The sequence below is a fragment of the Mauremys reevesii genome, linkage group 7 (assembly GCF_016161935.1).
Source record: "Mauremys reevesii isolate NIE-2019 linkage group 7, ASM1616193v1, whole genome shotgun sequence".
NCBI classification, from domain to species: Eukaryota; Metazoa; Chordata; order Testudines; family Geoemydidae; genus Mauremys; species Mauremys reevesii.
The window spans coordinates 73,847,124-73,861,661 of NC_052629.1; the positions used below are offsets into that span (position 1 = coordinate 73,847,124).

The following is a 14,538-nucleotide window of genomic DNA, read 5'->3' on the forward strand; positions in this document are numbered from 1 at the left end:
CCTCGCATGGGGGGGGGCAGGGTTCACTTGGAGTGGAGTGTGGATTATGTGGCCTGCATCTTGCAGGAGGTCAGACTAGATGATCATAATGGTCCCTTCTGATCTTGAATTCTATGATTCTATGATTCTATGATTCTATGACAGGCGTCTCTAAAGAATTTTATGATAAGATACAGTATAGATACACCAGTATATGCTTGTATATTTCAACCTTAATTCAAAACCGAGCACATACATTTGTTTGAAGATAGGCACATAGAGAAGTAGTTTTATAGTTTTTGGCTGATTGCAGCTTGGACCCCCCCTGCATAATCTCCTTAATAGTGCCCTTTGTTAGTCTTGGGCCTCCAGCCGGAGAGAGCCCCACCCCCTGCCCAGTCAGCGCTGCCACATACAGGCTGGTGCTGAGGGCACAGGAAGCGGCTGCAGCCCTGAGAGCAGGGGCGGGACACTGGGAGGAGGGAGGCAGAAACTGGGGAGGACAAAAGCAGCGCGATACTGCGTAGCCCCCCCCCCGCCGCCGCCCGGCTTAGCACCGGATGCTGCTGCCTCCGTGTGATCTGGGAGCCCGAGCTGGGCCACTGCTGCTTCCCCGGGTCCGGGGAGACCTGCATTAAACCTCCTGTGCCCAGCCTGCGGTGCGGGAGGGAGTTTCTCCAGCGGGAAGCAGCCCCGGGCTTTGCCGACCCCAGTCTCTGAGCCGGAGACTCCAGGTGAGAGAGGCCTCGGGGACAGCGCTGGGAGGGGAGTCTCCGGCTCTGGGGCCCTCGGAGCTCGCAGCCCTGGGGATCTTCTCCCCGGTAACTGTTAGTGCCCTAGCGGGCAGGGTCGGAGCTGGGTTAGCCTCAGCGAAGCCGCTTCCCTGGCTCTGCACCCAGCTCCGGTCCGGAGGATTGGGGCGGGGAAAGAGAGCGGGCCCCAGTGGGGTTGGAAGGGAGGAAAATAAGCGGGGGGGGGGGGGAGGGAGAGAGAGGCTGCAACGGAGGAAACTGAGCTCTGTCTGCAGGCAGGAAGTGCCCAGGGGGAACAGCAGGTGATGGGGGAAGGGCTCCTCTGTTCTCTCCCCCACCCTTGTCAAGTGTGGCTGTAACCTTCATGCAGATCCCCCTGCTCTCGGACAACTAGGGTGACCAGATGTCCTGATTTTATAGGGACAGGCCTGATATTCAGGGCTTTGTCTTATATAGACTCTTATTTCCCCACCCTCCCATCCCAATTTTTCACACTGACTATCAGGCCACCCTGTGCACGACTGACCCTTTAGCAGGGGTGAAAGTAATTCCGGATGCTTACTGGTAAGGAGCGGGGCTGACTCTGGCCCCCAGAAGAGGCGGGGTCAGCATCCCCTAGCTAGCCCTTCCAGGCTGCCTGGCCCACGCTGCCCAGGGCTCCAGTGGCAATTTAAAGGGGCCGTGTTAGTGGCTCCAGAGCCCTGGGCCCTTTTAAATCACCGGCCCAGGGAAACTGCTACTCCCCCCCCCCCCCCGCCGGCCCACCGGTGGTCATGGGGGGAGGGGGCAAAAGGGGGAGGGACGTTAAAGTGCTGCCAGTTACTTTGCCACGGCAGCACTTTAATGTTGCTGTTGCCCCCTCCCCCCCATTGGCAGCCCTGCAGGTATGGACCCCACCAGCAAGGAGCCTGTCTGCTCCACACCCATCTCAAAAGCAACTTTGCAAAGGGCTCCCTGCTGCCCGGGTGAATGGTGGTGAGAAACCACTACTTTTTCTGTGGTTATTGAACATCCATACAGTCCTCTCAAACTTTCCCTTTAATAATTTAGATTATTAAATAAATAATATTTAAGTATTAAATATCCCCCAGAGCTTCGTGCTTTCATCTCCTATTATCAGATATTTAGTTTTTAACCCTTTTTCTCCCCAATTCTCGAAGACTGAGATAAAGGTACCCTAAACTCTGCCCCATTTTCTCACTAATTATCTATTACTAAAGTATTATGCTCTGAGATTATCCCGTCTCTGATTACAAAATATTAACATCAAATCTGGTTTTGCTCTTTCCTTTCATTCTTGATTATTGATATAAAATCCCTGGAACTGTTTCCTCTTTTCTCTCTATTTAACAAATATTGATAAAAAATTCACTCCAATTTTACCTCTTTACCTATTAAACTATTGATATAAATACCTCCCATTCTCCTACTTTCCTCCCTAACTTATGAAGATTGATCCAAAATTCCTCAGAGTTCCACCCTTTTCTCTTTAATTACTGAACACTGATATCAAATCTCAGTCAGCCATTTCCACTAATTATCAATCAGGCTACGATTTAGTCATGGGTATTTTTAGTAAAAGTCATGGACAGGTCATGGGCAATACACAAAAATTCACGGGCCTTTGACTTGTCCATGACTTCTACCAAAAATACCTGTGACTAAATCTTAAGGGGATTGCTGCTGGGGCCTGGGGCCGCTGCTATGGGAGGTGTCTGGAGGGATGCTGGGGTTGCTGCTGGGGGATGGTTGCCCCAGGGGGCTGTTGCTGGCGGGGGCCGGGGCCAGCCATAACACCGGCTGCCCTGGGCACCGCTGCTGGAGGCTACCCGAGGATGCAGCTACTCCAGCCACCAAGGAACCGCCTCTGGGGGGTGTTGGCAGCGACTGCACTGGCCGCTTGGGCACCACTGCCAGGGGGCTGCCCAGGGAAGTGGCTACTCCAGCTGCCCGGGGATCACTGCTGGCAGCGGCTGCACTGGCCTCCCGGGGACCACTGCTCAGACAGTCTTCGGGGCCAGCCACATTGTCCACTGCTTGGGCGGTCCCCAGGGCTAGGGCCTGAGCAGTGGCCGGTGTGGCTGGCCCTAGGGCCACTCCACAGGCAGCTGGTGTGGCTGGCTGTGGGGCCGCTGGAGCAGCTGGCTGCAAAGCCTCTCCACCAGTGTAGCTGGTGAAGAGGGATAGCTCAGTGGTTTGAGCATTGGCTTGCTAAACCCAGGGTTGTGAGTTCAATCCTTGAGGGGGCCATTTAGGGATTTGGGGCAAAAATCTGTCTGGAGATTGGTCCTGCTTTTGAGCAGGGGGTTGGACTAGATGACCTCCTGAGGTCCCTTCCAACTCTGATATTCTATGATACTGGCTAGCCAGTTATTACCCAATTTTTCCTTCCTAAAAATAGTACTTTGCATGAGTCTTTACTGAAATTCATGTTGCTAATTTCAAACAAATTCTCTAATTTGTAAAGGTCATTTTGAATTCTAATCCCATCCTCTGAACTGCTTGCAACCCCTCCCAGTTTGGTGTCATCCACAAATTTTGTAATCATACTCGCCACTCCCTTTTCTAAGTCTTTAATGAAAGATTGAATAGTGCCACACACAGGACAGAAGCCTGTGGGACCCCACTAGATATGACCTTCTAATTTGGCAGCAAACTATTAATAATAATCTTTGAGTATGGTCTTTCAACTAGTTATGTACCCACCTTACAGTAATTTCACATTTTCCTGGTTTTCTTCTTAGAATGTTATGTGAGACTGTCAAAAGTCGCCTGTGCATGGCAGAGTCTAGAACATCTGTCTACAAGGAAAGAGCCTGAAGGGATGAAGGGGAACTTGATGTGAAATTAGATAAAGCCAGTTCTAGAATCTCCCTAGTTGTCTTTCTTTCCCTCCCAGGCTGCAGAATAACATCCATGTTTTCCTCCAAATCGTCTCATCCTCCCATGGAACACGGGGAAAAAATGGCTGCAGTTGAGCCAGTCCAGGTAGGGATTTTCAGGGAGATACGGGAGGAAGAGGGACAGTAAATATTTAGGAGGTGGGAACTTCTTGGGGGTTTGATCTTGAAAGGAACGGGAACAAGGGGTGACAAACCTGCTGGGACTAGTTTACCTTGGGTCTATATTCTAGAAACAGACCCATGGGGACCAGAGGTGGAAATTACCTCTTTTGTGGCACAGGAAACAAAAGATAGGATAGGGCTGGGAAAACTGACCAGATTTCCAGTGCTGGAGCATGAACCTACCAGCCATAGGCTGTTAGGAGATACGAAGTCAGCACCCACCAGTGAGGCTAAGGGGAGATGCCCCATCCCTTCATATCCAGCTGCTGGAAATGGGGAGGATGTTGGGATTCGTACCATGGGGCTGTCCTTACAGCCCCCAGCCGGATCTATCTCCTGTATGCTCTGGCTAGTAGGTGTGTGATTAATGTGAAGACCCTGCCCCCTCTGTCTGCTGGGAGAAACGAGGGGCTCTCCCTTTCTCTCCTCACCCTGATGCCTCCTGGCTTCTCAGAGCAGGGAGGGGGTGGGACTATGGTGATTGTACCTCTCAGAGCTTCCATTTTCCTGGCCCTGCTTCTTCCCCTCCCCCCATGACTAGGGAGCTGTCTCTGGGGCAGCAGGTATTGAGTGGGGGGGCTCTTGCTCTTTCAGGAACCGGTGACCTTCAAGGAGGTGGCTGTGTATTTCACCAAGGAGGAGTGGGCTCTGCTGGACCCTACTCAGAGAGCCCTCTACAGAGACGTCATGCAGGAGAATTATGAGAATGTGATCTCGCTGGGTAAGGATTCCTATCCCCTCAGCTATTAGCAGGGGAAATGAAGAGTTAAGGTTCACATCACTCCCACAATGCAACCTCAACTCTGCCCTGTTTCAGCAACAGTCTGACATGCCAGTGACACACATGCTAACACTCTGCCCTCCCCACTACAGAACGCTTTGGGAACAGAGAACATGACAGGATAGCACAAAGTCTAACATCTTCTCTTTGCTAAGGGAAAACCTGGGTTCGTTTCCATTGTAGCAGACAGAAGGGCTACAGTTCCCTGGGCTACAGTTAAACACTGAGCCTACTGCAGACAAAGCATCTCAGACTAGCAACATGTTACACCCCTTTGCCCCTTGCACTCAGGATTCCTTCTGAGTCATTGCCTTCACTTACTCCTCACTAGGCCCGGGTGACAGTTAACATGTATGGTACCAGACTGCTAACAATCACCATGGCAAGAACAGAGCTTGTGTGCCTTTACTGACACAACCTACAATATTCAGCACTGAAATGAGGCAAACTTGGTATGTCAAGAGTCACATGCACTTCTCTTCATATCACAGTCACAGCTCTGCCAAGAGCTCCAACTAATCCTTCATTTATTACATCTACAGCTGACACAGTGCACACAGCTTGAATGCATGCAGATAAATACTGCTGTTCAACTCTGTGGAGCACAACACAGACAATGACATGTTCTCCCAGTCCTTCCTTGTATCTATTGTAGATTGATAGATTTTAAGGACAGGAGGGTCCTTATTAGGTCATCTAGTCTGACCTCCTGTGTAACACAGACCACAGAATTTCATCCAGTTACTATTGTATTGCTGAATATCTTGTGTTTGGCTGCCTTTCAGGAAGATGATTTAATCAATCTTGGTCTGAAGACTTCAAGAGACAGAGGGTCCTCTACTTCCCTTTGTAGTTTATTAACATTTGTACCACCTTTCCTGAACTATTCTCAGTGGCTATTGAAGCTCTAGGCTTAGGGGTGGGGGCAGAGTTAAAGTTGTATTACAGGGGTGACATGGTTTTCAGAGGTTTAAGTTTAGCCACCATCCACATGCATGAAACAGCATTGGACAACCTTAACTTTGCATTCATGTAGTTTATGGGCTTTTAATTTCCTTGATTTATTTTAATGGACTTTTTTGCCACTATAAGTGTGTCTACACAGAGCTTTTGTTGCCATAGCTATGTTGGCTGGGCATGAGATTTTTCCGTCCCATAACCAACAGAACCATGCTGGCAAATCTTTTACATGCGGACCAGGCCAATTTTGGCATGTGGATTTTTATCAGGGCAGAACCCAAGAAAGATGTGCAATTCATGTTTTCAAAATGTCCCTGGTAGGGTTTGTACTCAAATGCATGGGTGTAGCTTATTTTCAGTGGCCACAGCATGCCCCCTCTAGACAAACAATTACTGTGACAGCTGATTGTTGGAAACGCTCTGGCTCTTAACAGTGTCCATGTGCATTTCAGTCTCTTTGATTGTACAGTTTGGCTCATGCTGATCTGAAATTCCAAACTCTAGTTATTAAACTTTTTCAGTACTGCTTGCCCGAAGAGGCAGTGCTAGCTGAGATAAAGACCAAGTGCCTGAGATCAGTTGGGGGACAATGAGAACCCAAGGAAGTTTGAGTCCCAAGCAAATGTTATAAGAACATGTGAGTTGGTAAAAAGCTGCTTCTGGGGATACAGGTGTATCTCAGGAACCTCTTGATCAAATAACCCCACATTTGTGTGTGGTTGCTGCTGGAGCGCAAGTACTGCTCTTGGAGCTCCAGTGTTAGCTGCAGTAGCAGACATTGTAGCATGTTCATTCATTCGGTTCAATGGTGAAGGAACTAGAGGAACACTAACCTATGTATGCCTGTGAGAATGGTACTAGCTCAGTCAGTGCACCAGGACACTGCCCCCTAGGCTGGCCAAAGGTGCCCCTCCTATGAACTTCTCCTTTTATACATTGATAGAAACAGTTACGTATCACACTCCTGATGTGGTTCATTACCAGCCCTACACCTGATACCTGCTAGTTGGAACCAGACATCCTCATCCATTATCCTGTTATCTTACAAGGGGGTTTGTGTGTCCTTGCACCATCTCTCAAGAATGTGTTTATGCGGTTACTTGGGAACTCTGAGTGTTCTTCTACCATCCTCTCTGGTCAGGAATGTGCTTACTTGGTCAGCCAATACCTAGTGTGTTATTTTGCCAAGGCCAGGCCTGCTCTGGATCCCAGCCTTTGGTTCACTGTTTATAATTGAGGTAGGCCTTGACAGAGCATAACTAACTCTTCCCTTCTCCCTCATGTTAAACAACATAATTCTAGACAATCTGAGTAGACGTGTGGAGTTTAGAGCAATTCGAATAGTAGATCTCTAAACAGAAAGAAATGTTGAACCTTAACTATAGCAGAGCTGGCACGTTACTATAATAACTTCCCAAGTGTGTTGAGCTTGTGACAGTCAGGTGGGCTCATCTGTTGAAAGAGACAATGCAAAGTTCCTGTTTAGGAGTCCTTGGGAGGCGATAAGGCAGAGAGCAGTGGGAGGGGAGATGATAGGGAGCTGGTGCAGGGAGGGTGAGGGTTTGGGGGAGGATTAGAGAGAATCAGGGAGGGTTGGGTGAGGAAAAGGGGAGACTGGGACTGGAGCTCCTGGGAAGTGGTCATGGGCTGTGCTGAGGGAATGGGAAACTTGGAATTAGGAAAAGAGGGCGGAGCTGTGGTGCTGTTGGTGGGGCAGGATTGGATAGGCAGTCCAGGTTATGGGGGGCTGGGGGAACTCAGGGGTAGTTGGAACAGGAAGTGGTTGGGGAATGGTTGCTCTAGTGAGTGGGGAGGCTCTGGTGGGAGAGGGATGACGGGAAGGTTTCCTGGAAAGATTTGGGGCAGTCCACTGTGATTGCTTTTGGTGCAGTCTCCAGTGAGCTACTGTGATGCTTTGGAGTTCCACCCACATCAGGGAGGGTTGTGTCACTGCCTGCCCTGTAACCCTGGGTGTCTGCTGTGCTGCTTTGGCTCAGAGCCCTGGTACAAGCAGCATGTTTACAGTGCAACAGCCTCACTCTGGCTTCCACCAGTCTGGGTTACTCTTTGCAACGTGACCCCAACACCACCACCCCCAGTCCTGAACATCTCCTCCGCTGTCTGCCTGTAGATGGGTTTCGGAGGAATAGCCGTGTTAGTCTGTATCAACAAAAACAACAAGGAGTCCTTGTGGCGCCTTAGAGACTAACAGATTTATTTGGGCATAAGCTTTTGTGGGCTAAAACCTATTTCATCAGATGCATGGAGTGAAAAATACAGTAGGCAGGTATAAATATTACACCACTTGAAAAGATGGGAGTTGCCTTACCAAGTAGGAGATCAGTGCTAACGTGGCCAATTCAATCAAGGTGGAAGTGGTGTCACACCCCAATGGCCCCCTCTCTCAGGGAGTCCCTGGGGAAGGCAGATCAGCATTGTATGTGGCTAAAGCTGTTGCAAGCATCGCAAAGCATTTTGGGGAGGGTCAAAGGTGTGTGAGGTGGGGAATGGAAGATTCCCCTAGGAAGATTCCCCAAAGGAACCCAGGACTTAAAACACTCCTGAGAACTGGAGCAATTCGGAGAGCACAGCCAATTCTCTGACGCTCTGGTCCCAGGACAGCACTCCCATCCATCCATCCTTTCCCCTCCCCCCCCCCAGCCCAGCTCTTCTTCTTACGTTACACCCAAGCCTGGCCAGCTTTGGGGTAGTGCGTAAGCATGAAAGTGGATTAGGGCTTGGGGCTCTAATGCCTTCTTTCTTCCCCTGAGTGATGTGGAGCATTCCCAGCACACTCTACTGTGATTTTATGATGTTATCAATAAAGCTTTAAAATTTAGACACTTGATGCGTTTCGTCATTTCCTCCCCAAACGATCCTGATGACCTGATGCTCTAGGCAGATTGGTAATGAAAATGTCACAGTTGTGGTGGAGAAAGATCCCCCTATCTTTCGCATTAGAGCCCCAAGCCCTAATCTACTTTCATACTTACAGATTCACTACCCCAAAGCTGGCTGGGGGGGGGGGGGGCGGGCGGGCGGAGAGGATGGACGGGAGCTGTCCTGGGCCAGGGCATCCGAGAATCTGCTGTGCTCTCCGAATTGCTCCAGCTCTCAGGAGGGTTTTAAGTCCTGGGCTCCTTTGGCAGTGTTCCTTTCCACAACCTCTGTTCCTGGTGCTTTTTGTGCCAGTTCAAACCGGCTTTCTGTGGTCTTCTTGACTTTCCCCAAAACACACTGGCTAGACTGTTTTCCTCTGTGCTGGCCTTCGCTTGCCTCGTTTGTTATGGGCTGGCTCTGCAGGTCTGTGTCTATTCCATTCTGGGCCCCCCTCATTCTTGGCTGGCAGCTGAGAGTCAGATGCGTGCTGTGGCCTTGAGCGTTTTATCTTCAGGCCTAGCAGGAGAGTGGAGTTAACCTGTTCTCTGCTCTTCTTCTTTCTCTCTCCCACCTGCCCCCTTGGCCTCTCGTATTCCTGTAAAGGAATCTTCCATTCCCCACTCACACAGCTTTGACCCTTCTCAAAATGTTTTTCGATGCTTGCGACCAGGGCTTTGGAGTGGAACCCGGAGCTGGAGCACAGAGCAGCTCCAGAGCAGTGGAGCTGCAGGTTTTTGCCTGGAGCTGGAGTGGAGCCGGCGCACAGCTCCAAAGCCCTGCTTGTAACAGCATTAGCCCCATACAATGCTGATCTGCCTTCCCCAAGGACTCCGAGGGAGGGGGTCATGGGGGTGTGACATCCCCCCCCTTGACCCCAAATCAACATTTTGTTGGAGGGGTCACCACTTAGGTTTCCACCCTTCCCCCTGCTACGGTGGTAAGGGTTACTGTTGGTCTTCTACCTAAACAGCAACATAGCATGTACCAAATTGTTAGGACAGCAACAATTGCATACACCAGCCAATAATGACTTTTGGTTTCATTAGTAACATAGCATAACACATTTCCTCGTTGGCATAGATGCCTCACTTGGATGGCAGTGGTAAATGCAGCTTTCTCCTGGTTAAACATGTGTTCTAACACCGTAAAGGAGGAGGCATCTGTCTGGACTACTGAAAGCTGCTCTTGGATGTGCGCCAACAGCAGAAGCACATTGGGTATTATCCATGAAAAATTAAACACAACGTAGTTAATATTTCTAACAATCTGTTGCATAACAACAGGCTAATGCACTGAAAAATTTTGTGTTTGTGATCTTAACAGCAAATTGAAAGGTGCTATGGGGTTGGTGGTTCTCCAAACACCCGCAGAGGTATTGGTAAACATATGTGCTGCAGTGGGGGCATATCCCAATGCTTCCCCTTCCCAACAGATGTGTTGATCCACTTTATAACAGCGGTCTGGCACTGCCTTTTCTTTACATGTTATTTGAGGGGGCTCTATAGGCCACAGTTGCCAAGTGTTGCCCCCTGCAATCCATATGTGCTGATAGAAGATGTAGTCAGCACATACCGCTTAGCCATGACAGTGGAGGGAGCCACCTCCTACATGTCACAATGGACCTCCTAATCCCAGATAATACATGATTCCAAATTTTCAGGATGCTAAGTCACAATTGCTGCTGCCGCCACCACCCACCACCAGTGGATAATTGACCTTTTCTTCTACCATGGCCAATCCTGAACCGTGGTAAAATTAACAAAGGAGGACAAAAGCGTTGTACACCCAAGGATTCCCGCAGATATGTGCCACCATACATACATTGTATCACACCAACAAATTCTGCAGGCCCCAAGCAGCAAGAGTGGTCCCACCACTCCTGTTCAGGGTGTCTCTGGGCTCTCGCTATTACTGCCTTGTCCTGTTAACAAAGAAAAAGAAAGAGAACAATGTAAATGCACCTATTGGGGAAACTGAGACACATACAAAAACTCTCTAAATTATTAGTTGTCCCATTACAGCCCTTCCTGGCTTTCGTCATGGACATTGTTTGCTTGGTTTAGGCGGTTACACCACCATTACACTCCAAAATCAGTAATTGCTATTGCTTGCCAAAAGGGCTTCCCATTCCACTTCCACTCCAGACCCCACAGGAGGAACCGGGTTTGTCCCAATGGGATCCAGGGGAGGTTCGGGGCCACCCAGCAAGTATTTTTCTGTGGCCCTACTGTGTATCTGGATTATGCCCTGTCTCCAAGGCACCTCCCCTCCAGCCTTGTGCCACACTGTGACTCGGGCCCCGTCAGCAGCTTGAGCCAGGGAGAGCCTTTGGAGGTATTCTCCCTTCTCAAAATCCCATGGATAGCTAGAAACCCGGATGGTCCAGGAAGGTGGCTGGTCCACAACTAAGGCCCATGATACCATGACCAGAAATCTATGTTTTGAGCTAATTGGCATGCGCCCATTTCAATTTGCCTGGTAGCTGAAGCTGGTACACTACTGGTGAGGTGCAATTTACAATGGAGTACAGACCCACCCACTTGGCGTCCAGAGTGTGGGCTGCCTTCCCCAACTTTGGCAACATTACCTTGTCTCCAATTTGCCATCCCCAGATGTCTTTAATGACGATCCCCTTATGCTTAGCCTTTTCCTTATCTAAAGCTGTTTCTGTGGCTTCATGGGTTTTCACATAGCTCCTCCCTCCACTGGGCAAAGCTGAGACTTTTTGGTTGTGGCAAACAGTAAATTTGATTATTGGAAAACACAGTGCTTACATTACATTTACATTTGTTTATTAGCAGGTTGCTAACACTTCCATCCTCCCAGAACACTTCTTCCCAGGAATTAACACATACACATTGCCCATTATACAGTACTTTGATCTCATTATCCAATTCATCCCACATACAGGATCCTAGTACAATGTCTTTACTACAGTGCTCTGGAGCAACAGGCAAGGACAAGCACACCCACTTTTGAGGAGTCCACTCGGTACAACCTCTGGTGTCCAATCGCTTCCCTTCCCTTCCCAGCCCACTGACTTGAGGTCTGGGGTAGCCAGAAGGATCCCATGTGCAATATGGAGAGTGGGCCAACTTTCCATATCTTTGCCTCCAGAGCCTGTTGGTGTGTGATTTTAACAACAATTTCCTCCAATTAAAAGGTCTGGCCTTACTATGCTAGAAACATACTGCATCCATTCGTATTCGTAAGTATCAAACAGCTCAGGTGGTAGCTAGGGGATTTCTCAGATGGCTCCTCCTTTGTTCTGTTCCACTGACTTATATATCTTTTGCATAAGGTGGGAATCCTTTGTTCTTCTCTGGGTTCCCACCCCCTCCTTCTCAATGGAAAAGCGCCAGGTTAAAGATGGATTCCAGTTCAGGTGACATGATCACATGTCACTGTAAAACCCCAAGCCTCATTCCTCCCAGCCTGACTCACAGGAGGGCCTGCCTGCAAACAGAGCCATCCACAGTCAATTGTGGCGTAGTCGAGCAGGGTCTGTGCACAGCTGATTGCTTTGAGATAGTGGCAGTGATTTTAAGTGAGTTTTAAGAGTGGTGGCTGGAGAACAGACAAAGTGGTTACTGGTTTGTTATTTTCTGTTTGCTTATTTCGGGTAAGGGAAATAGGGACAGAAAGGGAAGCAAAATAAGTAAGAGTAAAGATCAGAAGAAGCTAGAATTACACAAGTTGCAAATTGCCCAGCAAGGCTGAACACTGGGCACCGGGAAAGTCTCTTAACTAAGAAATCCCTGAGCTGAGTGCATCTCAGTTTCAGTGAACTGCAGATGGGTGTGGTCCAACCCCTGTGTCTGTGCTGAAGCTGACTGGAGTGTCTAACTTAGCAAGACAGGAGTGGAGGGGTGCCTGTTCTGGCAGGAGGGGGTTCTCTGTGGTATCCCAGCTCATCGAGTGATGGTCTAAAGGGAAAACAAATGGAAATTTATGTGCAATTCGCCCGGGAAAAGGCTGCTCTGGAAAAAGAAAAGGCTTACCAGCAAACCCTGGACTTAAAAGACAAACCAAACTGAGACCCAGAAGCACGAACTGGCTGTAATGGAGTGGAAGAGGTGCACAGAAACATGTATCCTGGAGCTGGAAGCTGGGGTCCTGGTGACTTCTGCGGTGGGAACAGACCTCAAGGACTCTGTAGCTAGAAGCAAGCCCAACCTGAGTGAAGGGGGGGGGGCAGGGATTTTGCTTGCAAGTGAAAGGTCTGTCATAGCTGGTAGCTATGAGCCCACAGCTGGATCAGGGTCTCTTTCCCTTTTGGGGGACACAGGAGTGTCTGCCCCAAAGGGGAGCCCAAAGAGAAATTTTAAGTATATTGCCTCCACCATAGTCAGTGTCCAAGTCTCCAGCAGGAAGTTCAGGAGGAGGGTGTGACATTGCACTCTATATGATTTTATGGAAGTATGCTGATGAGTGTGAATATAATGTAACTAAAATGTGCTTCATGCAAAAGGTCTCTTGTAAGGTACCATTACAAAGCTTATAATCTCCTGAGAGTGGTCATCCTATTTGTAGAAATGTATCACTCTTGTATCTGAAACTAGAAATATGAAATATAACTGAGAGCCTAGTGTAATTATGCAAAGTGTGGGCCATTAATGGCGGTTTGGAATCGTGATGGCTCCCATCAACCAGGACAACTGACTATGGATGGCTCTGTTTTACTTGTAAGTCTTCCTGTATACCTGTGTGCTGGCAAGTGGATAATGAAGGATGAGGGACAAAGGATTCCCGCCTTATGCAAAAGATATATAAGTGGGTGGAAAATCCCCTAGCTACCACCTGAGTTGGAACAAGGGCTGTACCAGGGGAAAGAACTGTGCCCAGACTAGGAAGGCATCCAGTCTGTGAAATAAACTTATTGAAACATCTCTGAGGGTGAGATTTTATCTGTACTCAGTTTTCTTACTGTATTAGACTCAGACTTGTGTGTTTTGCCTTCCTGCACACAGAGCCATCCACAGTCAGTTGTCCTGGGTGATGGGAGCCATCAAGATTCCAAACCACCATTAATGGCCCACACTTTGCATAATTATACTAGGCCCTCAGTTATATTTCATATTTCTAGTTTCAGATACAAGAGTGATACATTCATACAAATAGTATGCTAATTGTAAACAGTAAACAGTAGATTATAAGCTTTGTAATGATATCTTACAAGAGACCTTTTGCATGAAGCATATTCCAGTTACATTTTACTCACTCTATTGGCATATTTTCATAAAATCATATAGAATGCAACGTCACAAACCCCACTCCAGATCGGACTCCAGGCAGAGTGACCGGCACCGGTTGGGACAGAGCCACCATTCCACTCTGTCCTGGTCGCCTGGGAGCAACCGCTCAGGATCCAGCCCTGGTTCAGAGTGAGGTTCCCTGATGGCAGGACAAGCTCCAGTACCAGCTACATTGTTGGCACTGAAACTGGCACTGTGGTATTCATGGAACCTGTGGGGGTTCACCCAGCCCTCCGAGGCCACCCGCTCGGTGTCCAGAGCCTTGGAGAGACCAGCTGCCTGTCCTCTTCTGGTGCACGAAGCCTCGAGCGCAAGGACCCCGCAGGCCCAAAAGGGAACGGGAGCAAGCCGCTGGGCCACCAATGGTTGTGGAGGACCCTACTGTACCGGCATCTTTGTTGTCGCCAGATGAGGCTATAACGGGGCCCCCTTCCCCAGTTCTTCTGGATGACCATCAAGCCCTCTTGGGATGCTATGACTTTAACATGTGGCAAGCCATGGCCAAGTTCAAGGGCTCTCTTCCTGAGGCTTCTAGGAAGAAGTTCTGAGCAATTATGGAGGAGGTCATGATTGTGGCCAGGACGACGCTCCAGGCAACGTTGGATACGGCAAACACTGCCGCCCGAACCATGGCCTTGGCTGTCACCATGCGCCAGGCATCCTGGCTGCTCCTCTCTGGCTTGTCCATGTAGACTCAGCAGTCGATGCAAGACCTTCCCTTCAGCAAGCAAGCCCTGTTTGCAGAACAGATGAACAATAAGCTCCATGGCCTAAAGGACTCCTGCACAACACTTAAAATGCTGGGCTTGTATGTTCCCAGCCCTGCCCACAAGCGGTTCAAGCCACAGCAGCCTCAGGGCCAGGGG

At 49.2% G+C, this 14,538-nt stretch overlaps 1 long non-coding RNA gene and 1 pseudogene across 1 annotated transcript; both read left to right on the forward strand.

Annotated features, from left to right (window-relative positions):
* The first annotated feature begins 215 nt into the window (after positions 1-215).
* Positions 216-4,448, forward strand: LOC120368621. Its single transcript, XR_005582696.1, has 3 exons — positions 216-713; positions 3,631-3,719; positions 4,391-4,448. It is a non-coding gene; the product is annotated as an uncharacterized LOC120368621 (long non-coding RNA).
* A 14-nt stretch (positions 4,449-4,462) lies between these two features.
* The window catches only part of LOC120369043, a 62,869-nt pseudogene continuing 52,793 nt past the window's right edge, over positions 4,463-14,538 (forward strand).